Raw genomic sequence first — 24735 nt, 5'->3', positions numbered from 1 at the left:
ACCTAATCTTTAGGTATGTAGCCCTGTTGGTAACAAACCGAGTGGAAGTTAGAAGTTCTGGTTTCAGATTTATGTTCTGTCACAGATCCACTGCACATCCTTTAAGGACAAACCATAGCTAAAGGTCAACTTAATCAGAAAAAAAATTGAATTAAGTGATTGAGGCATATTGAGGTATCTTAAGACATATTGCTTTGTTGTGTTTCAGGCTTCAGTTTGATCCAGAAGTAAATTCAAGCTCTTCCATCTGGGTTCAGGGTTAGAAACAGTGAGACACACTATTTCATCTTCATCAGGTGACTGCAGGCTGTAAATACCTGGGATTTCTTTACCACATTATTTGAGAGAGCTTGTTAAGCTTTTCAGAGCACATATTTGACCATCTCTTCCTCTCTCTTTTTTATTTTTGTCTCCTTCTTTTCGATTGGAGAAGATTACTGTGTTGATAAGGACATAAAGTATTTGCAAAGCACAGGTTGAATAGAACTGGTAAGAGAATAAGTATTTTCTTAAATAGGGATATTTTGTGTGACATCCTCAATTTTACACTTAGAATGAAGGAAAACAAAACTAAAACAAAAACAAGCCAACAAAAAAGCCCAGAGGAAACAGTCTTTTCCACGCAAAGCGATGACTATCTCTGGGAAAGACAGTGCATATCCTGTTTCAAGCTAACAAGCAGTCCCATCCAAACCTTTCAGATTGTCCTGCTTTGAGTCTCAGACACAGCAGATCAGCTTTAATCTCCATTTCTCTCTAGAGTTTGGTTGATACTGGAACAGTTGGTGACCCAGAGCAGTAGTGCAAACTCTCTTCATGTTAAGTAAGAGCTGCAGACTGTAACCTTCCATAAGCACCTAGGATTTCAGGGTGAAAAAACTTAACAATGAATCAGACCAACAGAGAGGGCGAGAAATACCAGTGCCTATTACTCTCTTACAGAGAGTAAGCTTTTGTTTAAGAGAAACTGAGATTTGCTTAGTTCCCAAGCAAAATCAAGGAGGCAGGTACTTCTCTGCAAAACCAAGGACTGTGTCCTTCACTTAGGCAGACATGACATGTTTGAAATCCACTGTTAGAAGGAAGGAACAAGCAGCTCTTTGTTTCTGTATTCTCCTTATAGGCATTCTCATAAATAAATATATAAATGAAAACTCTCCAGAATTAGTATAGACTAAGAAAGCTCTGTGGAGGTTGCTAGGCAGCCAAGGCCAAAGGAAGAGAAAGCAGGCAGGTCTTTGAAAACCAGAATCAGTGACTTATGGGTTATCTGAAGTCATGATTTACTCAACTGTCTTTTGACATAAACAAGAGACAGTAGAATTTATTTTCATTTAGCAAATGAACAATGTTTTTAAAAGATTTGATAAAAAATACCTGTTTTGTATCTCAAAACTATCTGTGTTTTGAAGCCATGGAATTTTATGCATGATTATTATTTCTAATTTTTTATTACTGCTGCAGAAATTTGATGCAGTATATAGAAACTATAACTTGAAAAATATTTGTCAAATTATTTGTTTTTTAATATTTTTTCCAATTTTAATTTTTACTATGGTATGCATATTAGACTCTAGAAGAAAAACATTTCTGCTGGTAGGAATGCTTTGCCCTCAAGAGGTGCACACAGAAATGTTTCACTGTTGCTAATGACAGGAAAAGGCCTAATTTCTAGCACCTTGCCCTGTGTGGTATATGATGAAGCTACTCCTTACAGAAATGCAGAAGTAACCATCCCCTTCCTATTACTGCTAAGTATCCAAAAATACAGGCATTTCTAACAGGCGAGGTAAGGTTGTCATCTTCAAGATTAGGTGATCACATTATTGACTAATTGCTGCCTTTGTAGTCTCTGTTTATATTTGTGCCTTAAAAGTCTTGTTGAAATTGTGTGCCTTCAGCAGTTCTGTCATACCCACATACACTGAGGGGGCACTGTAACCCGACAGCTCTCCTCCCTTCTCAGACTGTGCATGACGGCTCTAGATCATGCTTTAGTCTACCCGAGTTATTCTCTCTCAATGTCCTCAACTTATGTTTAGGGAAGATTCAATTGCTGTATCACAGTTTCTCCATCTGTGTTTCTTCCACAGGGTGGATGCTGTGGGGGGGTCCAGGCAGCTCTGTGGAACAGTCTCCAGTGGGCTAGTAGGATGAGAAGGTCCAGGGGTAGTTTGGGAAACGAGGAGAAACATCACCTCCCGAGACGGTAAACCTACTGAAAAGGTAATTCATGTTAGGATATTGGTGTGCCAGTCAGCTTTTCAGGCTCCATGGATATGCTGGAATGCATGGCTGAAAACTGGCAGGAAAGGGGAGTACAAAACTTTATTGTTGTCTGACTGTTCATACAGCATCTCCTGAATATCTTTCCAGAGCTTCGTAAACTGTGCTGAGTTTCAATTCCCATCCTTGTGTGAGAAAGAATTTGGATGCTGCATCTTACAGGGTTTTCTTGTTTTCCTGTTAGAGAATATAAATCACAGATTTACAGCAACTTTCCAAGAATTTCCTTATAGGAATTAAAATCCTGAATATGCTGGCTTAAAAGCCTAATAACGATTTGTCAGAGTAAAATGTTCTTTAACAGGGAGAGCTACTAGTTGAATTTACTTTGAAAGTACATAATCTTGTTTTACTGGGTTTTTTCAGTCTCACGTTAGCTACTGTGTTTGTGGAGACTCTCTTCCTACCCTGAAGCCTTAACTATGGGTGTTTTTGTTCCCAGCATTTCAGAAGTCCAAGAGAATGTGCAAACTCAAAATCTCTCAACCCTCAGAGTTACTGTAATGCTTCCTCCTTCATGTTAAAAGGTAGAATTGAGCCATGAAGCATCAAAACATTTTCAGCTGTCCCACAAGCCCTGCTATAGCTGTATTTTTGAGCCCAGTTAACTTATCATATGTCCATGCTATACACTCATTCCTTGGTTCCAGCTAAAATTAAGTTTGCTGAGCAAACAGATTTTGTTCACTCATCCTAAACCAATCATTTCCCATGGTACATTTTGAAATATCTGACAAGCTGCCTTGCTTCTTCCCTTTATTAATGTGCCTTAATGTATGCAGAGTGCAAGAAAAATAACAATGGAACATCACACTGGTACAAAATAAAATGGGATTTTTGATGCAAAAGTTTTTGTAAGGATCTATTCCCACATCTCGTGAGGCACTGAAAAAACATAAAATATAATTTAATGGGGAAATATATTTTCTTTGCTCAGTATAGATGTTTTGGCTGATTGAATACTGGGTTAGGCTTTCAAATGTGTCTGGGAAATACCTTTCTTTTTGCTGCTGATCAGCTCCCTCCAGCTTCCTGACATTCATTCATTGAAACAGAGAATCCACTGCTACAATTCACAGATCTGTGACAGAAGAAATGTTTGATACAGGAAAGGGAGGCCTTGCCTCCTGCGTTTCTACATCTGGTTATGGTTTTCAGCTTACAATCAACAATCTTCCAGTCAAACTTGTTGCTAATCAATTCAAACTAGCTTCCCCCTACCTAATTTGGTTTTCTATTATCTAGTAGAAAGGAGTTTATGTAGCTTTTTTAGTGAGAGCCCAGTAGTCTTTACAAAAAATTGCACGAATTTGTCTTAGGTACTTTACTGTGAACAAAAGACAGGAATAGCTTGCTTATGGTTAGAACTGGTCTGAGATCCAGAGGACCCAGTGTCAGTCCCTTACTGTGTTTCAGGTGTCGTCTTGGTTGCATTTATTACCTGCAATGTGGGCAGACTCTCATGGAACTTCCATAATGTTCCTTTGTTGATGCTTTACCAGCAATCCCTTCCCAAAGGGGAAAAAGGATCTTTTCCCTTAAGGGAAAGGTGTCATTAAAAGAGCTTTAATTAGGTTTGAAAGGAGGAAGGGATAAAACCAGGCTCACTAGAGAAAAGCCTGGGGGTAGCATGCCAGTGTTTGTGGGATGGTGTGCCAGCAGGTCCTTCAGAATGCTCAGTGGTGTGCTGAGTCCCCCTGAGCACATTTGAAATGCCTTTATGCTAATACACACAGCATGAGCAGTGTAGTGGGGTGGACCCTTGCCAGATGCCAGGCACCCATCAAAGCTGCTCTGTCAATCCCCTCCACAACTGAATAGGAGAGAGAAAATATAAAGAACATTTAATCAGTTGAGATAAGGACTGTGAGAGATCACTCCCCAAATACCATCATGGGCAAAACAGACTCAGACTGAGTGAGATTGGATAGTAGTTGATCTTATTACTAACAGAATCAGAGCAGGATGACAAGAGGTACATAAATCTTAAAAATACCCTGCCCTCATCTCTCCCTCATTCCCAGCTCTACCTCCCCCCATCCAGCAGGATGGAGACAGGGAATGGGGGTTATGATCAGTTAACCCCAGGTTGTTTCTGCCACTGCAGAGTCCTTCCCCTGCTCCAGTGTGGGGTCCCTTCCAGGGAGATGGTTGTCTATGAACTTCTCCATTGTGAGTCCATCCCACAGGCAATTCTCTACAAACTTCTGCAATTTGAGTCACAAGAGCAAGAGCAGGAATCTCCACTGGGGGCAGGTCAATGAGGTTGTACACACAAATCAGAGGAAGAGTCTGGAAAGCCCTGAAGAATGAGATCTGGGGAACTGGGTCAGTGGCAAACTGAATGCAGTGCCCCGGTAACCAAAAGAGCCAGCTGTGTCCTGGGGTACATCAGGCACAGCATTGCCAGTTGGAGCGAGATTATTACCACTATGCTGTTATACACTGCAGCCCCACCTCGAGTGCTGAGTATTGTTTTGGGTGTACTCCAAAGAAGTACACCCACCTGTTAGACTGTGTCCACAGGCAACCAACACGGTAAAAGGTCTTGAGAGCAAGACTTATGAGGAGCAGCTAAGGCCACTTGGTTTGCTCAGCTTGGAGAAGACTGGGATGACCCCATTGCAGTCTGGAACTTCCTCAGCAGGGCAGCAAAGGGGAAGGTGCAGATCTCCTCTCTCTAGTCACCAGCAACAAGACACAAGGAAATGGAATGAAGCTGCACCAGGGGAACTTCAGATTGGAGGTTTCTTACTCAGTGGGTGGTTAGTCACTGGCACAGGCTTCCTCAGGGAAGGTTCATGACCCTAAGCCTGAGAGAGTTCAAGGAACATATGGATGATGCTGTTTAATACATGATTTAGTTTTAGGCAGTCCTGTGAGAAACAGGGAGCTGGACTTGATGATCCTTTCGATTTTAGATATTCTATGGTTCTGTGAATCCAACCTCAATGCCATAGAGTATCATTTGGATTTCTGGCTTTACACTGGGAAGAGAAGTTACAAACCCTCAAGAAAAATACGGAAAGAAATTGAAATTAGAGGGGATGACATTATGATATCTTCATCTGCAACATATTAAGTGGAGTTTGAACTTCTCCACTCTTAAGACTTCCTGAGAAATAGGAAGCCTAATGGATTGATGTTTCAGTCTCTGATTCTCTGCTTAAATTGTGTTTCATGTGAACTGTTCTTGAAATGCCATTTTGACTGAAGGTAGGGGAAGATAAGAGTGCTGTTTTAATATAACTTGAAATCTTGATGGTAAGAGGTAATTTGTATTTTCAGTAAGAGGCTTTCATCTTCATTGGACTCTAGTGATATTGATCTGATATCAGTACTAAGTACATATCCTTGAATTCTGACCAGGTTCTGCTTCTGGTGTGAATGACAAATGATTCACATTGTCCTAGTAAATGGAGCTCTTTCTTTGTGTTTCTTTGGCTGGTCAGTTTACAAGTGGCTGCATTTTTCTGGTCTGTTTGATCAATATTTTCTTTTGGTACATTTCAAGATGAATGGTTCTGAATTTTCAATCACTGTGCCCCTTTGAGGGTATTTATAGTAAAGCCATAGTAGTCAATGCAGGGTTTGGTTCTGATTCCTGTTTTGTAACTGCTGAGAAACCAGTTGTCTTCCATGATTTATGGAAAAGTCCAAACCTTTTAAATTAAGTGAAGTGTATACAGCTTCAGAATTAATTATGTTATTAAACATAATGAAAATCTCCATTTGAAAATGAGGTGTGCCCCAGAGTTTGAAACGGAAGAAATGAGATATTCAAATCAAAACAGAAGTTCTTTTCACCTAACAAATCTCATAGCCATGTTTAGAACAAAGCTTGTCTCTTGCATGTCTGTGTGGGCAAAACTAGCTCAACACAGCTGGAGATTAATAAGACTACAGTCACACAGCGTGAGCATGCAAAGCTGGCAGTGGCCCTTGCTAGCAGGCAAGACAGCACCAAGAGGTCTCGAGGGTTTTGTCTTAGAAGAAAGAACCCTTAGACAGAACCAAAGTCAATAACCCTTAAAAGTCAAATAGAGACAGGACAAGTCAGCAGCAATTCTTTCAGTATTTCACAAAAGGACTAAAGACTGTGACATGACAAGGATAGACCTTTGGATCTCTGAAATTATCTGAGAAATCAAATATGAAAGAGGTGAGCTACTGGACAGCCTTCACCTGCATTACTGAATGCCATTAAAATTACTCCATCCACAGCTGATAACACTGTTTATAATGCATTTTTTATGCTTCATGTTATTTTTGTTTAAACTTACTGTGTGAAATTCTTCTTTCATTAAAAAATGATTGAAAAGCTGATCCCCTTAGTGTGTCAGAATGCCAATGATTCGGTCTCTCAATTTACTTCTTTCTTTTTCTCATCTCTGTAGGGTTGGACTTTGTTCATCTGCCATTTTTTTCCTATTATTTATTCTCTGTTATTATTTAATTTCTTTCCAATTATGCTCCTCTTTGTTTGATAAATTAAGATTTCCCATCTCATTTCTCAAGTTCTGTTATGGTAGGTGGCAGAAAACTTGTCATCTGATACTGAAGGAGAGCAGTTTGTGGTATTAACTGTTTGTAAGACCGGATGTTCAGGTACCTTCCTCTGAATATTGTGGTTCCTGTACTGTTCCAGAATTATGTCCTACAATTTTTAACACTTCCCTTAGTGGAAATTTTGCTTTGATTACAGTGGAATAAAACTGGTTGTGAAGAGTTGATCTGAAGTCCAAATAGAAATCCTTTTTCCTTTATTCCCTTGACATATTTGGGATTTGGAAAATATTAGTTGTTGATTTGGCAACAAAAAATTGATAAATAACAAAAAATCAGCTCCAAACTACTTTAATTTTTTTCTTGCAAAAGAGAACATATTAAAGCAGTGTGAAGGGGAAGGAAAGAATTTACTCTCAAATGCATCAAGTAGATCACTTTTTATTGAGGTGACATTTGCATCTGCTGCAGAAGGTGAGATCTCTGTGAGAAATTGTTAACACACCAGAAATCAGATGCATAACATCTTTTGTTCATATCCAGTGCCTGATGTAATATTTATCATGAAGTTACTGAAATCTGAAAGATTGAAGAGCTGGAGATTGAACAGTCTGGATTAGGCAATATGACTATTAACAAAACAAATGAATACACCATATATGCTCAAGGTGTCTGACTGCAGCTAGAACTTCCCAGGACATTTAAATCCATACCAAAATAGCTGGAGATGGAAGTTGTTCTTGTGGAACCTCATAAAGTGAGGGGAAGAGACAGAATTCATGTCTATATAGCCTTTGAGCAAGAGCCCATTGGAAGAATTGTGCATGAGGGATACAAATGAAGCATACTTGTAAGCATAGATTTATGTTTTATGATGGGTTTTGGGGTTTATTTTTATCTCACAACACTCTGTTTGCTTGCTTTACTTAAAGCCTTAATCTCAGATTTTGCTAGGTATAGCATTTTTCTGTGTAAGCCTGTCCTGTGTTGGGGAGCAAGATGCATCACAGCAAGACAGTCGGGCTGTCAGCATGGCTGGGGGTAAAAGGTCAGAAGAATATGTATGCAGTGGAAAAGGAGCTGCACCTCGAGACATGAATGCTGAGAGCACTTCCTACTGCTCTGTTAAGCATCGTTATGGGAACTGTGAATGCCAAGTATCAGCCTTTGGGAAGGAATTCCCTCTGGCAGAACAGTTCTCTGTTCCTCCTGCTTAGAAGCAGATGGCAAAGAGGAAGCCCACATCACCAGGCAGACCTGGGTATTCTGTGCCTCTGTAGGCTGAAGAATTGCTTTAACCCAGTAAGTCCTTGTTCATTTCAGTCGTACAGATATTTGAACTGACTTAGTAAAACCCAAACATTATTTTGAGGGCAATCCCTGCACTTTTTATATAAAGCAAACGAGCAGTACAAACAAGGCTGATTTTATACAACATGGAACATACCAGCTAACAGAACTAAAATGTGAATATATTTTTAATATATTACAGCACTGCTTTATATTGGCCATGTCGATTATTATACTTTGTCATAGTATTATTTCTAATAGTTTTCTAACATTGTTATGTTATGGCAGTGCCTTTGATGTTTTATGAAAAGAGCTATTTGAGCACAAAATAAAAGAGAGGTCTATATCATTCAGTTGCTGCAATGAGGGAAGCAATGTATTTAATCCTCTTGATTTACAGCTACTGACTTCTGTGTCTTTTCAAACTGTTTTACTCGCCTGAATACAAGAATATTTGACTTCAGAGTCATCCACTCCTTTAGGTATATGAAGTAACGCTGTGTACACAAGGATCCTCTGATGAATACAGAAAAACACACTACATCAGAACAAAAATGACAGCACACTGGTTAATTTAATAACCAACCAGCACAGACGTGCTCAACCTCTCTTAATACCGATTTTATAGCAAAATTCCATGTTTAGAAGCAGTATAAGTGAAAATGAATAGGTAATTTATCTTTGCAACTTCTGTTACTCCAGTTTTACAAAGACAGAGATACAGCATTAGGAAAGTTGGGGATAGAACCTTTTCCCTACTGCCTTTGATCTGGGAATCTGGGCTATTTTCTCCACAGAAAGCTCCACTTATTCTATTAGAATTTATTATTGCATATCTTTATAGCTCTTTGAGGATCTGAGATACTACAATTGAAACTTACCTTAACATGTCTAAACAGAAAAAACTGTCTTAGTTATGGACATTGCATAGAGAGAGGCAAGGATGGTCCTGTCTCCAGTCCTATATAGTGCCTTAAAAATAAAGCAGCACTTTTTATAACAAGGGATTAATAGCTAAACTAGAAAATACTGTTCAGTTGCATAAGTCTCCCTATTTAGTTTTGCTAGGAATATTAAGGTTTTGGCACCATGCAGTCCAGTATGTTTTGAGTTATTAGCAAAAGATGTTCCTATTTCTCCTGTACTGATTTCTTCTAAGTATATATTAAGTATTGCAACTCGCTGCTGAGTTCCATAATAATAATTAATGTTGGCAAATATCCACTGGTGACAAATCTGGGAGCCACCATTCCTTTACTGCAGCTAAAAGTTAAATTTAAAATTACCAGTATGAAGAAGAAGGGCTCTATAATAATTTGATATTGAATTTCTGATCATTTAGAAATGAAATTTTTAATTTAAAAAAAGAAGCATTACAAAAAACAAAAAACAAAAAAAACCAAAAACAAACAAAAAGTCAAACAAAAACAACAAAAACAAAACAAAACACAAAAAAAAAGTGAAAAATGAGGCTTGCACACTGAATTGGATTGATCTGTGTTAGCAATAAAAAATTCAGACTGCATATAAACTTCATGCATCCTGGATAGTTGCAGAGTGAAATCAATGATCATTCACTTGCTTATACCTAAGATCTTGTTTACCTGATTAGCAGCAAAAGCGTAGAAAATGCACACTGGATTTAGATATTTGTGCAAAGCATTGACACCATTGCTGTGCCCCTGCTGTGTCAGTCAGGTGAGCAGAGTGCCAGCTGATGTATCTCTTCAGCAGTAGATCAAGGTGAAATGATGGTTTGCATCCTTTCTTAACTTCATGTTTGTGATGAGTAGTTTTGTTGCTATTTTCTTCTGTGACACTCCCAGGCTTTTTTTCCTTCTAATGGTTGTGTTCAGACAAAATGCCACCAGAAATGTGTTTCTGATGACCTTTCCAGTATAACGGGCTGATGAGATTCAAATAACAACTGAAGCCTAATAAGAAAGTCTGAATAAACAAGATGTACAGCCATTCACAATAGATGCATTTTTTTATATTTTTATTTTCTATTTTTGCTTGATTGAAAAACACAACATGAATAAGGTTTTATGAGGTGAAAAGAGAAATTAGATTTTCATGGAGTTTAATCGGGTGTGTGAGAACTGTAAAGCTAATCTTCTGTTTAGGAGTGCTTTGCTTGAACTTATTAGCATGCATCTTCTGTTCTACTTTGCTAAATGTGTTCTTCAGCTTCCTTCATTTATGGATATGGAATATTAGACATTACTTATCTTACTTGCCAAAACTTCGTATATTCCTGAGCCAAGTGTGAATAGAGAATGTTCTGTAGTAGAGTCTAATGTGGAATTCGGTGAGAATTTTGGAGTTAAAACTAAGCTATGCTGTCAACAGAATGAAATTACAAGGAGACTGTTCCATCAAACTTAGAACTCACTTCCTTAAAAAATGTATTCTAGGTTGTCGTAGGATATCACATTATTAATCCCTCAATTTTCAAATTAGTAATATAATCAAGGAACACGTAAAAGCTAACTTAGGGATCATTCAGATGAGAAAATTTTGTTACTATAATGAAGGATATAGATTTCATCATGTTTTCCAGGGATTTCCTACTTTTGTCTCTGAAGTCATGAGAGAACAAACAAAAAAAAAAATAAAAAAGTGAACACTTTCAGAACAAAATGGACTATGGTAAGCATAGCCTGATTTGAAACCTCTTAATGATGAAAGACACTCTCTGACTTTTAAGAGGAGTATTAGAGCTTTGGCTTTATAATATATTGTCTGTCCATCCAGGTATATGAAGATATATACACACATGAATTTTTGTTTATTTTGTTTTCATGCTAGTTTGGCCAGAAGATTCTTGAGTGTTGATTTAATTGTATGTACGAATTTTGATGATTTCCACATTTCTACAGATAAAACATAAACTTCAGTAGTGTTGTAAACAAGTGAAATGAAATTTAGGATGGGCTAATTTAAAATGCAGAAGAGCTGGGGTTTTGCTGAAATAGTTAAGTTTTATTTGGAAAAAAAATTAAATTATGTCAGTTCAGAGGGAAGTTTCAGAGCCATTGACATATGGTGCTTAAAACCATACCTGCCACACTGTCATTTCAAAGACATCACAGTTATTATCTCCAGTGCCCTGCAGATGAAAAGGACAAATTCAGTCTCATTATTATATCATTATGTTCTTCACTTGAAAAGGCTCCATATTCCCTAGTCATGCCTATGAATTTAGTGCATGTAAGGAATTATATTGAACTGGATATGTAGGCAACTATGTTGATCCTTATCCTTCTCTATATATAGCTTTATTAATTATTTTGACAATTAAAATGAAACTAAATTTTTGACGTTTGTAAAAGTTATTAATGGTAAATTAATTTGGAACTTCTTAGCTTTATTTTATTCAATTTTTTAATGATTTTTGCTGTGTTACTCCTGTACACATGTGCATGCACAATCCATTAACAGCTCTACTTTTTACTTTCTTCCTTTTCTGAACCAGAAATTTGCCATACTTTACCTTCTTTGTTTCTCCTTCTCAAAAGGAATGTAGTACATATGTAAGAATTGCTATGGTAGAAAATCCTTTTTGTTTCCAGTAAAATGTGGGAGGGACAGAATGGTTATACTGCATGCATCAATATAAATATTATTATATTATTCTCAAGTGCGTGGTCATGTTTTAATAATTTCTTTTTTTATGTTCACCATCCATTCAGACCTTGCCTCATTCATTGCAGAGGCTGACTTGAAAAAGGAACTGCAAAGACATTTTGGGCTATTTTTTTGATGCTTGTCTTTGCAGTTGAAATAAATCTTTTTTGATTATTTGGGCTTTTTTTTAGTTAAAGCACACTGCTTGTGTTTTACATACAATACAAATTTCCCTGTTGTTATTAGGAATTTAAAATTATTTCAGGGCGTGCTCAGAACTCCCAGTATAAACAGCTGGAAATCTGCACACAGAGGGGAAGCAGACTATTGAGTTGAGCTCAGCAGCTCATCTGAGAAAGGAGGGTTCTTCCCTAGACCTGACTTTTTTCCTCTGACAGTTGATAGTACAAAAAGAAGGGATGTCAAGGACTAAGTACTCTAGATGCCCTGACTTGTGCTGCTATTTGCATATTTTACACTCCATCAGTTTCTCTCCAAAAGAAAGAGGTATGCATTTATAATATGACATTTGGTTTAACTTGGTATTGTTTATATAAGCTAAAAGGAAAATTGATTAGCTTTCCAATTTTTTCCTCCTGCAGCTCTGAAGAGATGTTTTTGGTCTCCTTTGATGTGCTCTTACTCTGCATTTAATCAATGCTTCTGTATTCACTTTGTCTTGTAGTTCTATCCTTGCAATCTTCAAGAACCTCATCATGTTTAGTTCTTTTAAAGACCTCATGGAAAGCACTGAAAACAATTCTTCTTGGAAACAATTCTTCCATCATCTCATTGATTTTGTCTGCATTAAAATGATGATCTTTTTTTTAAAATTTGTTATGTTGCTGACTCACCCTGTCCTTCTCTACTCCAGATATGTACCGTCGTTTCCATACACTCTCTGCATTCTGTCTTCCAGCCTAGTGTTCTGGTTAGTAATTAGTCCTTGTCCTTGTGTCCTCTAGCTCTATTTCCACTCCATCCTGATAAACTAGTACATTTTGCTTAAGTTTATTCTGTCCTTGTTGTTTGCCACTATGAGTGTTAATGGAGTTGCACGATGAAACAGAAAGATCTATTTAAAAAGTGTTCTGCCTTTACAGGAAGGCTTGTTATTAACCTGAGTTATAATCTGCTTTCCTGGAAATCTCTGCAGTAAGTGAGATTGTACCAGCACAAGCAAATACATATTCAGGGGATGGAAAACTGGCTGGAGACACAGGAGGCAGGATCTCCCGAAGCAAGACAGTTGCCAAGAGAAATGACAGTGGAACAATGGTCTATTCCCTTGCCATCTCTCCTCAGATCTTTCACTTTATTGATTACATTTAGCTAACTTTCTGAAAGTTAAAGACCCTCTCCGCTCATCTGTTTTGGTGTGATCTTCACTAATCAGTATTAACAAGTCCCTCCAGGACAGGGGAGTGAAAAACAACTGCACTTATTGACTTATTCATTTTGGAGGAGCTGAACTGTTTCCAGCAATTAGAGGTAATTTGAGTTTTCTGGGAAGTGTAAAAATTGAAGTAAGTAATAATAGTGTCTCTTATTTCACAGCCCTGCAGGGACTGAGCTGTTGCTCACTGATAGCTCTCTTTTTTAACCTTTGTGTGACCTCCAAGGGATTTATGACTCACAGTCAGAGAAAACAGTACTAATCTAGTGCCCTACTTGGTCTCAGATGTCACCTTTCTGTGAATAAAATGTGTCATCTGCTCTTGTCTTATGCCCCTGCTCCTTTGGAGGACCATCAGGAGAAATGCAACATGAAGCATTGGTGCTACTAGGAGATTTGTGGCAGGATGTGAAGCCATGCATGCACAGAACTTGTTAAGCAGTTCAAGTTAGCTAGGCACAAGTAGGTAGAAGCCAAGGAGGTGAGATCCAATTGGACAGAACCTCAGGACAAGGAATGACAAGTGATGACAAGTGCCTTCTTACCTAGTTTTTGCTTGCTCTTAGCCGTCTTTACACTCTTTTTACTTTACACTGTTTTACTGACAGAAATATGTGTTTCATAAAAATGTGCCAAACCTGTGTGGCTATGGGAGGAGCTGGCTCCTGTTCCACTGTAAGGATTGTGACTTGTCAGGAATTCTATATTTGAGGAGGATGACGTAAGGTGCTGGAAACTGTTGGGCCTGGTTTCCAGTCGAGAGTGGAAACCAAACAGTGGACAAAAAAGACTGCAGTTTCTTCTTCTCCTTTTGTTGTTATTTTTTCTTTTTTTTTTTTTTTTTCCTTGTTGGTTGGTTAATTTGTTTTGCTTTGTTATTACTTATATTGCCCACTGAGGGATATAGACTTAAAAGCAAGCTTAACTTTTTCTCAGCATCTTTTTGGAGCTGATCGCAATCTGGTTTTATCTCAAATGTTCTTGCTGTTATTGCTTATTGAAGTAAATTATTAGTAAATTTTAAGCTTTTTCAGGTGCTGCAAGATATTCCTCAATATCAGAGTGTGGGCTTGGCATGATGAGAAAATATCAGGCACATTCACATATTTGCTTTTCAAGTTTATAACAAGGTAAAATTTGATACTTATGTGATATGACTATAATTTGAAATTAGTTCAATTGTGAAGTATTTGCCTTCTGCATTCTAAAGAATACAAGGGATTCTTATTTTCTTATGTTTTATTTCCTGGTTTCTTTTCTGTCATTCTTTTCATTCATATAATATGCTCACATAACAAATTAATGTGACAATTTTGGCTACTGCAATCCATATGATGTGGAAAGTGTTCCAATATAACTTGGAGGGAAGAGGAGAGAAGCCCAAGAAAATCAGACAAGTTTAAACCTCAGACCAAAGTCAGTTCCTGCAGGGCATTGTACCACTGCAACACAACCCACATCTTTTGGCAACAGTTCATGTGTCTTTCCATTAAATATCTAGTTTTTATGAGCCCCAGGGCGTTCCCAGAAATTTTGTTGTGCCACTTCAAGTAATAACTGATGCTGTGAGGGTCTAAGTACTTTTATGTTCTGTTTTAAGTTGTGAGGCTTTAGGGTGACCAGTGTGTTCCAAAATTCAGATCTCTAGCTTAGTGCTGCAATCCGTAACTTTTATGTCTGAAGGCTTAGATATTTGGCATATTATAAATGTAAGAGAAAAACTAGCTTCATTTTGTAATCAAAATTATAGAAAATTATTTTAAAATAATCTTTGCAAATGCATTTAATTCTCTCTAGTTATAGTGCCTATTACACTCTGAGCTCAGAAAATCCCTGGACGTGTACATAATTGAGAAGCTAATCAGCAGTGCTGCTTTACTCATGACCCTCACATGCAAAAAGCTGGCTATTGAGGAGCTAGGGCCTCTAAGATGAATGATGAAAAAATAAGAGGTAGTATTTAAAAACACTAGGATTTGCCTTTTTTTTTTTCTTTTTTTTTTTTTTCTTTGGGGTGAAAAAAGAAAAACTAATATGGAAACTTTGATTTGATATTGGAGTCTTAGCAGTAACTTGCTTTAATGCATATCTTCAAAAATTGTGGTGTTTTGGAGAGGAACTATGACCAGACTTATGTGGACAATGAGGAACAAATGCTCAATGGTGAATATCTAAAATGGAAAATGATGGAAAAGATGGCAACCAGAAGAAAGAAAGATAGACTTTGATGGATAATGTTTGTCAAAGAGCTCAGTGGTTATCAAGTTTTAGAGATTTGGAATTTTGAAATTTTAGCTGCTTTTTCAAGTGATATATGCAGTGTGAGAGATGCAATTACATTGCTGCAAGCAAAGCTGCAGCAGAAATATATGTAGATAAGTAGATAAGTATTTAAAATGACAGTGGTGCGTGCGTTGAAGAAACCTGACAAGTTGTGAAAATTGGAACTATATCGCTGTATCACTTCTTCCATGATATTCTGGGAACGATGTTAAAAGGAAACAGGAATAATCCTAATGAAACATGATCTCTTCTCTATTCCAAACTACTGTAAACTGAATCTGACTGGCTGCTGCACTGGTGACATTTTTTAATCCAGTTTAATGTATTCCAGCACTTGTTTGGGCAGCTGTTGAAACCCTCCATTGATTGCAACCTATGCTATCTTTTTATCTGCCTGTTTTGCATTTCAATTATCATCTCCACCTCACTTTACCTCTTGTGATCAGGTTGGCATCTAGCAAATGTCTACTATGAAAATAGGTCATGTTAGGCTGTTGTCTCAGTTGCTAACTAAATCACACTTCAGAGATAAAACTTGTTATTTATTTACCAAGCTTTCCAGGCTCAGTATGCTCATTGCTTCTCACTGAGTTTTGATCCTTTATTGCACTTACTTTTAAATCTGTGGTGGTCAAAACCCTCTTTCATGGATAGAGCATATATTTTTCATTGTCTTGTTCATAAAAGAAATTTGAAGCCTCAGCCCATAGTCTTCAAGGGAACTGAGGGGCCCAATTTGTTCTTTTGCCACTGTTTTGTATATACACTCTTGTATATGTCATTGAAGCTGCCTAAATTTAATGGTGTTTAAAATGAATACCATGCTACTTAATTCACTGGATTATTGTGATCTAATTAATAAATCCTTTGAAAAATCATTTGAAGTTCCCATTTATAAGGTACTTAATAGATATGCAATAGTCATAGCAATAAATTTATTTTATTTCTTATGTTTCAGCCCAGTATCATATGGATTTGGGGATGCTTCTTTGTTTTACTCTCCCCACACATAGAGCTTCCTTTTGTGTGTCATAATTAAGTTCTTTCATTTCTCATATCCACCTCTAAGTAATGATTGTTTCTTGTGCATAGATGTATCAAAGAGAATTTTAAAGATTTATTATTCATACTCCATATGAACTACTGGAGTCCTTCATTCTAAAATAAGCCTCTTGAAAAATGTAGATTACTTTCCTTTCAATCTTGTCTGCAGTTTAGAAGCACGCAGCGAAAATGTGCTGTTTACAGGTGAGGGCTATATTCTGCAGTGAGGGTCTTACAGAGGCCTGTAACATGTGGAGAATTATTAATACTGTTTGGTAAAGTATTATCCCACTCACTGCAGGTGAGGTCTCAGCAGAGCAGAGGAGCAGAATCCCCTCCCAGGCCCTGCTGCCCACGCTGCTTTGGATGCAGCTCAGGACACGTTTGGCTTTCTGGGCCGCAGGTGAACATGGGCGGGTCGTGTCCATGTCCCTGTCCCCCAGCACCCCCAAGTCCTTCCCAGCAGGGCTGTTCTCGATCTGGTCATCCCCCAGCATGTGTTGACACCAGGGGTTGCCCTGACTCAGGCGCAGGAGGTTCCACTTGGTCTTGTTAAACTTCATGAGATTCACATGGAAACACTTCTGCAGCAAATCGTCCATTTCAATTTCCCCTCTATATTAAAGTCTCCTCCAGTTTTGTATGTGGCAAGAATCTTATGTCACAATGTAAGCACATCTCATACATAAGTAAAAACGTGGCTATATTAAGTACTTTTAAGATCAGGACCCAAGAATGGCATCCTCGTCCTGTATTAGAGCAAAATACTGCATTTTATTTCTATTTTATAGTTTTTTGGACCGCCTTATTTTCAAATTAGTCCTCTATCAAGTTCATGAGAATGAAGAACTAGGACAATTTAACAGCTGAAGTGGCTTTTCAGAAAGTTGCCAAGTTATTGGCATCACTGACAATTTGCCTGGCACTGTTATATTTAATGCAAGATGACTAACTTTGTTAGTCAGCTGAAATATTAGCTGTAGCAGGGGCAGACAACTGAGGCTATAGTTCTTTACTCAGCTATTACTTAATCACTTCTATTTATTTTTTGAGAAAGGATTAAATAATATTTATCTATGCAAATATAGTTGACACCAATTTATGTGAGTTTTTAAAACTAAAAGAACAGAACAGTCAGAACCTTTGTAATGTGCTTGGGAACAATATTAGCATTACTTGCGTTTAGTGAATAAAATGGGCAAAATATTAATAGATTGCCAGATAATAACACTTGTAATACTATAATAGGAATTTTTTTGCATGTCTTTCACACACTTTTACAAATATTGGAAACACAGCATCTGCAAACTTTAATTATATCCTCGCTGCTCCACTGAGAGTTAACATTTTGAACCCCGATGAAATGAAAAGTCATGTAGCAGGTTTGTTTATTTTTATAGAATTTTGAACTGTCTCATCTTGGAAAAAAACCCCAGGATAACCAGAACATAGTCTTTTTTTCTGAATTTATATTTAATTTGCAATAATACCTCAGGCATTTTAAACATTTACTTACGTAACCATATAAAACACTAAGATAAGTTTATAACATGATCAAAATAAGTATGAATTCATGAAGTCTAAAATTCAGGAAGCATTTCATAACAGATGAGAATAAATTCTAAAATCTAGCTTTTTATCCTTTATCTTTACAGTCTCAACTAACAAATTGCTACTTGCAGGTGCAATAGAGTTTTATAATAGGATTATGGTAGGAATTATTTTTGACATGGGGTTCATATGATCACTTTACACATTGGTGTTGCCTTTGTTGTTGGAGGGATACATGTGATATTATAGTTTTAAATATTTTTCTCAGTTTCCTGTAATTCAGGAAGCAATCAGTCAAAGAATAAACAAGAGATTGATTTTATTGTATCAAGGCTCCGATTTCTGAAAATGCTTGTATGATAACATCTCTGAAAGGTGCTGATGTCTGCAATTAGACAAAAGCATCTGTTTTCAAAATTCTGACCTTGTTTAATCTTTGAAAGCCCATAGGGATTTAGGGACATTAGAGATACTGTAGCTTGAACCTTTATCTTTTGCATTTCTTTCTTCTAATAGCTCGACATTAAATACAAAGGAATTCTTAAAATGGAAAAATACTGTTGAAGAGATGATGGATATTAAAAAATGAGAGAACATGAGGAAACACCGTGCAATTGGTAGTTTAATTTCTAAGTCTCTCTGCTCTGGTTTTATTATTCTCTGTATTTAAATATTAATAGAGTCAGTGCTACTTAACCAAAGTCATTCGTATCATCTCACCAGCCTACATGGAATCAAGGCGGAATGAACTTCAGCTCTCTAAGTGAGCAGGAGTTAACAATGCAGCATGACACAGAAATGATTGAATTTGCCAGCAGTGTTTGTGCAATGCTTGCTAATTTACAAGGGCATTTTCAAGTGATTCAGTGGCTGGGATTCCTTGGGGGCAGTTCTCTTGAGCACTGAAACTGAATCAACATTTAAATGGTTTTACTTTTGGAGTAGCTTAGAAAAATCATAAGTAAATAGATTTTTTTTTTCATAATTAATACAGCAACTGCAAATCATGCAAGGATCATTTGCTTTTCAAAAGGAAAGAAAACTGTTCTCATTTGGCTGAGCATTTTGCACCGTATTTGTTAAAACTGTGAAGAAATGTAAAATGCAGGTTGCTGGAATAAGAGGAGTCCAAGTACTCACTGATCTGGATGAATCAACGCCTCATTTAGTAAATAATGAATCTGCTGTAGAGAAAATAAATCGAGCTGTAAGTCAGAGATCTGAATTCTCCCTGTTTTGCCACTGATGTCCCTGTGCCAAGGCATCCCACCTTTCCCTGCTTGAGGTCCACTTTGGCTAGGAACAAGAGAGTCAATGACCCCTTTCAAAAGAACACCCAAGTAAATAATTTTGAAGTCACAATGTGTTATTTCCATCCCTTAAGTGTTCCCTCCACCCACCAGGAACTCCTATTGTTATTTTCCTTTGTAACATCCTCAGTATGTTTTAAAATGTGACTATTAATGTTCTGCTGCAGTGCCCACATTTCAGAAGCAGAGTGTAAGGAGGATTGCCTTGCTCCAGTAAAGGTACTTTTTCTGTGTCGTTGCAGGCTGCTAGACATTTGCCATGTTGGTGCAATAAAAACCTGTGCTCACTTGAATGCTGTAGAATGTAATAAAACCAGAATTTAAGGGTTAGACGTCTCTTTTCATAACAGGAAGGAAGGTGACATTTTGGCAAAGACATAGAGTGCGAGCATGAAACAAACCTCCTGCTCTTGCCTTCTAGAGTTCCCTTATGTTATTGGAAGTCTAGAAAAAATCAAATCAAAAGTTTTTTTAATTTGACAATGACTTTGGTAAGCTATTGTTGGCTTCAATGAAACTTCTCAGACTTCATCTTTGTTAGTTGCCACCCATGGGTCTATATTAACTCTATTAAAAACAAAACAAACAAACAAACAAACCCAAAAACCTTACTCACTCAATTTAAGATAATATTATAAATAGCATATTTATGGAGTATTTGATGATTAAATGTTTTTTCTCTTACAAAATTTCTGGAAGGAAAGTTATAAAATTCAATCCTAAAAGCCTCTAGGGAGATAGAAACCCCCAAATGGCAATCCTTTGTAATCGAAATGAGAAAAAGTTATTTTTCTCTTCGACTTTTTTCTAATGAACTCTTGAGATTTTAAGCATTGCAAAAGAGGTTCCTGGAACAAGTAAAACTGCTGATTGCCTACAGAAGCACACTAGAGAATTCAGAAAAACTGAGATGTGTCCTCTGTCTCATATGGAGGGAAACGTTAAAAAGTTAAGCCATTGTTCTTGCTAAAGAAGTAATTCAGGTTCTAGGGTGTGAAGACTGTTGCTTGACTCTTAATGTTGGTGTAACTGCCTGTTTTACATGCTCTTCCAATTCCTTGAATTTTCCTTGCCCTAATTGTGAAGTAAAGACAAATTCTCACAGGGTCCTTTGGCTGAATCTGCATCAGGCCTCTCAGCTTCTGCCAGTCTAAATACTTTAAAACTTTACAGGTTTACCCAATGAAGCTCCATCCCCAAATCTGTGTCCTTGACATAATTTAGTAGTGAAATTTCTAGTTGTATAAAATTTTGAAAAGCAGGGAACTTCTGTCTCTGAACTAATGCTTCTTTTTGCTAGGTTATTATCGAGAGAAAAGCTGCAAGATTTTCTTTTTTTGGAAGTTTTTTTGCAGATACTTATTAAGATACAGGTTTTGGGCTTGAGTGATTGGTTTGGGGTTTTTTTGGTTGCTTTCTTCTGCATGTAGACAAAACCAGTTGGTTCACCTCCTTGTGCAAGTAACTCAAAAGTAAAACTTAAGAACTGAAAGAGGTGCTGGGAATTGAGTAGCACTGATGATTAATGGCCTGCTGCTTCTGAAAACTGCAAGTCAGACATGAAATCTCCTTGCTAACAAAACTGAAATTTCATATTTTAGTTCATATACATATTCAAACTTCTATTACTGCATGTGTATACTTTCTTCCTGACATGGACCTGAACTTTCCTTCTAAATTTTTGTTTATTGCCAGAATGTTTTCAATTAAAAGGGTTGTGTTGTAATTTCTGTTGTCGTAGCAGCCTTTGGAGCTTATGAAATGACACTGGATTTGACAGGAAACTCAGATACAGTGGCTAGATATAGCCACAATGGTTAAGATTCAAATCAAAGTATGTCACTCAAGTTTGGGAAGCTAGTAGTAAACATATTGAACTAATCTTAGAAGAAAGGTGGTTTAAAACCAGCTGATGCTTCCCAGGAATGATTACATTTGTGAATATAATTACAGGTAGAACTGAAGTCTGGCTTGGCTGCAAAATCTGTGTAAAAACAAAGGCTTTTAATTTTTCTTTTTTCTTCTATCCTTACCTCCTATTCTCTTCACACTGAAGTGAATTTCATTAGATCTTTACTTTGGAACTTACTTTTATTTATTTATTTATCTATCTATCTATCTATCTATTTATTTATTTATTTATTTCAGATTTATAAAACCATACTATCTGTTCCTGGTTTGGGCTTTAGAGGCACAGTGTGAGAACCATTATACTTGGACGTTTTCATATGAATGAGATCTGGAGGTCTCTACCCAGGGAAATGGCTGCAAATGTCCTCTTTGGCAGAAGATATTTCTCCGTGTTGGAGGTTATTGCTATGTATCTTTCACAGTAGTGAGAAGTTTGCAAATACTCAAACAATTAGGGGATATGTGTCAGCAGTGTGTGATTGCAATTAGTGGCTAATTTCTTCCATTTTGAAGATGCCACTCTATAAAATAATAGGGAAACTGTGCTGGCTCCAGGGCAATCTATATTGCAGCAGAGTACAACTATTCACTAACCAGGAGTGACACCAGGCAGAGCCATGCTTTAGAAGTTTTATCCACATCATTAAACAACTGGAGTTTTGCCCACATGTTCAAACAGAAGACTGACGCTGGAGAGCTTGGGTCATAGATGTGCTTTTGATTTTTTCATGGGATTAAACAAATAATCCTACTTCTGTCCTCACAGTTAAGGTCAGTTTTGGGGTAAGATTCTTTCAGCATTGCCACCATGATTTGTGCTTCCAGATGTTACTACAATAAATGCAATACCTATGATGAAAAAAATCATAGTTCACCTTTGCATAAGAAACATTGGGTGTAAAGTATACATTAGCCTTGATTGAATAGATTAGCCTTCAGTCAGTAAGACCTACTTATTATTCTGATAGATCCAAGGATATATTTCATCTGTCTCCAACCCATGTTATCAGTCTAGAATGTTAAATCTTTCCTCAATGGCTATGGTTGCTGTTTTTTCTTATAGTAGGAAAAATGTGGAGAATAGTTTTCCCCGATCTCCTTTTCTCTTTACACGAGCCATTGTCATTAGCAGATTTATAGAGATTAGTCAGCTATTTGTTTTTACTTTCAGAATGGGGACAGGCCTTTATGAAAAAGAAAATACTACTGGCTTTAGGTAAAGGAAGGGCATAAGGCAGTTTATGTAAATCTGATTGCAGCTCACTACATTTAAATATAAAAAGAAGGAGGGTTATTAAGCACTAGAGATAGAGCAGATCTATATGTCTGGCTTTGACTATGGAACCATGAAGAAGACTATTCACTTAGGTCATTCAGCCCAGATTTTATGCTGGCTTCAAATGTACTGAGTCAAGGCTGTAGGAGCTGAGCAAGCTTGGCAAGAGCAGTTACGTGAAGCAGAGCTTATTGCTAAGACTCAGGCACTTCCAAACCACAGCCTTACATATCCAGAGCAACATAAGGTACACAGCCAATTCTCTCAGCTAGGCTCCTTGGAAAACCTTAGCTTTAATGTAATTAAGCAGCATAGTGAGCTCCATTCGCCTTGATGGTGCGAGTCTCACGCGCCTCGCTGACAGTTTCACTGTGTTGCTGCTGCATTATGTCTCCACTTTGATTAGGCCCAGATACATTTAATTAGCAGGTTGTTTGATCAATTAGATAATGAACCCTAAAGTCACCTTCTTGCTTAGATGTGCTTTGAACAACAATTTTAATCTCAGTGACAGATCCTCGAGAAAGAAAAGAGGAGAAAACCAATGTAATTAAGATGTGAGTGCACAAAAATGCCTATATGACTCTGGAGCATGAAACTAAAAGTACTTTGAACTCTAAAACATAGAAGACACTGAGTTCAATGAATGTATACTCCAAGGTTTTCAATTGAGTTATCATTTTATTATGTCTGTGATTAATATGAGAAAGATATTTGAAAGCGTCTTTGCACCCACTTCATTGATTTCTCTAACACCAGAGATAGGCTAAAACGGAGTCAAAATTTAATGAAGTTAAGTGCTTATGCAGCACTCTCATAAAATGGACCTGAGTTTGTAATGAATAGTAGTAGGCAAACAAAAAAACCCACAAACAACCAACCAACAAAACCACAAACAAAGCAACAACAAAAAGAGAGAAAAAGCCCAACCTGATTCAAACAAATAAACAAGACTATTTACTAGAAAGCACTTAGTAGCAAAATTCTGGCACAGTGGGATGGAAAGAGATGGAAATTCCCCTTCAGACAATCAGAAATTGCCTAAACTGTGTTAAATATGTGGAATTTGGAATAAGGATGGATCAAGGTTCATCTTGGCTTGTGAGATTATGTGCAGGCCGCATTATGCCATGCAATAATAATAAATGCTACGGGCAAAAAAGTGAGTTATTTTCAGGAACTGATTTCTCTCTGTATCTTTAGGTTTTGCTTTCCTTCTGTATTTATGCTTTCCAATTTCAGCTTCTTTGTCTGGAATATGTTCTACCATATTGAGTCTTGGGATAGAACTAAACAATTAGTATTTAATGCAAAATAAGTTGCAGTGGAAATTAACATGTTAATAATTTAATAGCTACAGCAACTATATCAAGGATTCAAAACCGGATCAAATTCTACTGCTGGCACTGAAATTTTGGCCAAATATCTAATCAAGTACAAAGCACTTTTTTTTTTTTGTTTTCTTTTTTTTTCATCTGTTGAAAGGGATTTAGGAGGTAGAAACAATCTAGAAGTTGTGGGAATGAGAAATGAAAATTTGTATGTGTACATACAGATGTGTGCACATGTTGGAATATATGTGTCTATAGCATTCTTGCTTCAAGCATTTCTGTTTCCTGTTTTCTTGTCATGAGTGCTAACTTTGAAGCCCACTTAGTACGGAAAGGAATTCACTGTTTTCTATTCATCTAATTCCACTGTGTAGCAGTGGCAGTATGTAAACTGTGCAGAATCAGGAAAATGAAGTATTTCTGTCTGCATTCCTGGTGAATAGTGATGAATCCTGCTATTACTTAGGTATTTTGTTTGTACTGTGGTAGAGCACAGTGTACTGTCTAGTAGAGTTCCACTGAAAATAATTGATAGAATTTTTCTTTCAGACTTCTAGCCCATCTGTAGAATTGGTTATTATTTTTCTCTGTTGTTGAAAACACCTCCGCTGACAACAAATTTATACAGTACTTGAACTAAAAGAGATATTTTGAAGTTTGTGGTTCGTATTTCTTTAAATACTGGACTTAAGAAAAGGATATTATAATTGTAACCTGCTGGTTACAGTCCATTCCAAATGCAGATATCAATCCAATAGGAACAGGGTTAATAAATAATAAGAGAAAAAATTGAATTGCAGAAAAAAACCTTCATTAATACCTCATGTACTAGGAAGACTAAGATACTGTTTCAAGCAAACTAAAGCAAGAACAATAACTAAACCATTAAGATTCCTGAGCTGCTGTTCCTTCTTACATAAG

General features: G+C 37.0%; 1 protein-coding gene across 4 annotated transcripts in view; it reads left to right on the top strand.

Moving 5' to 3' along the window:
* The window catches only part of LRRC4C (leucine rich repeat containing 4C), a 95081-nt gene that overhangs the window by 41921 nt on the left and 28425 nt on the right, over positions 1-24735 (top strand). For 2 of the 4 annotated variants that reach the window (XM_066321048.1, XM_066321047.1), the window contains exon 2: positions 2094-2226. The exons of 1 other annotated variant lie outside the window; for it this stretch is intronic. The gene's annotated coding sequence lies outside the window, so the exon portion shown is untranslated. Of the gene's footprint in view, positions 1-2093; positions 2227-2652; positions 3175-24735 lie in introns of those variants that run through there. One more of the 4 variants, XR_010743806.1, reaches the window with a different exon arrangement.

This window comes from Sylvia atricapilla, chromosome 6, assembly GCF_009819655.1.
Source record: "Sylvia atricapilla isolate bSylAtr1 chromosome 6, bSylAtr1.pri, whole genome shotgun sequence".
NCBI lineage: Eukaryota > Metazoa > Chordata > Aves > Passeriformes > Sylviidae > Sylvia > Sylvia atricapilla.
The sequence above is the reverse complement of the archived record's forward strand: the minus strand, read 5'-3'. Positions and strand labels throughout refer to the sequence as shown.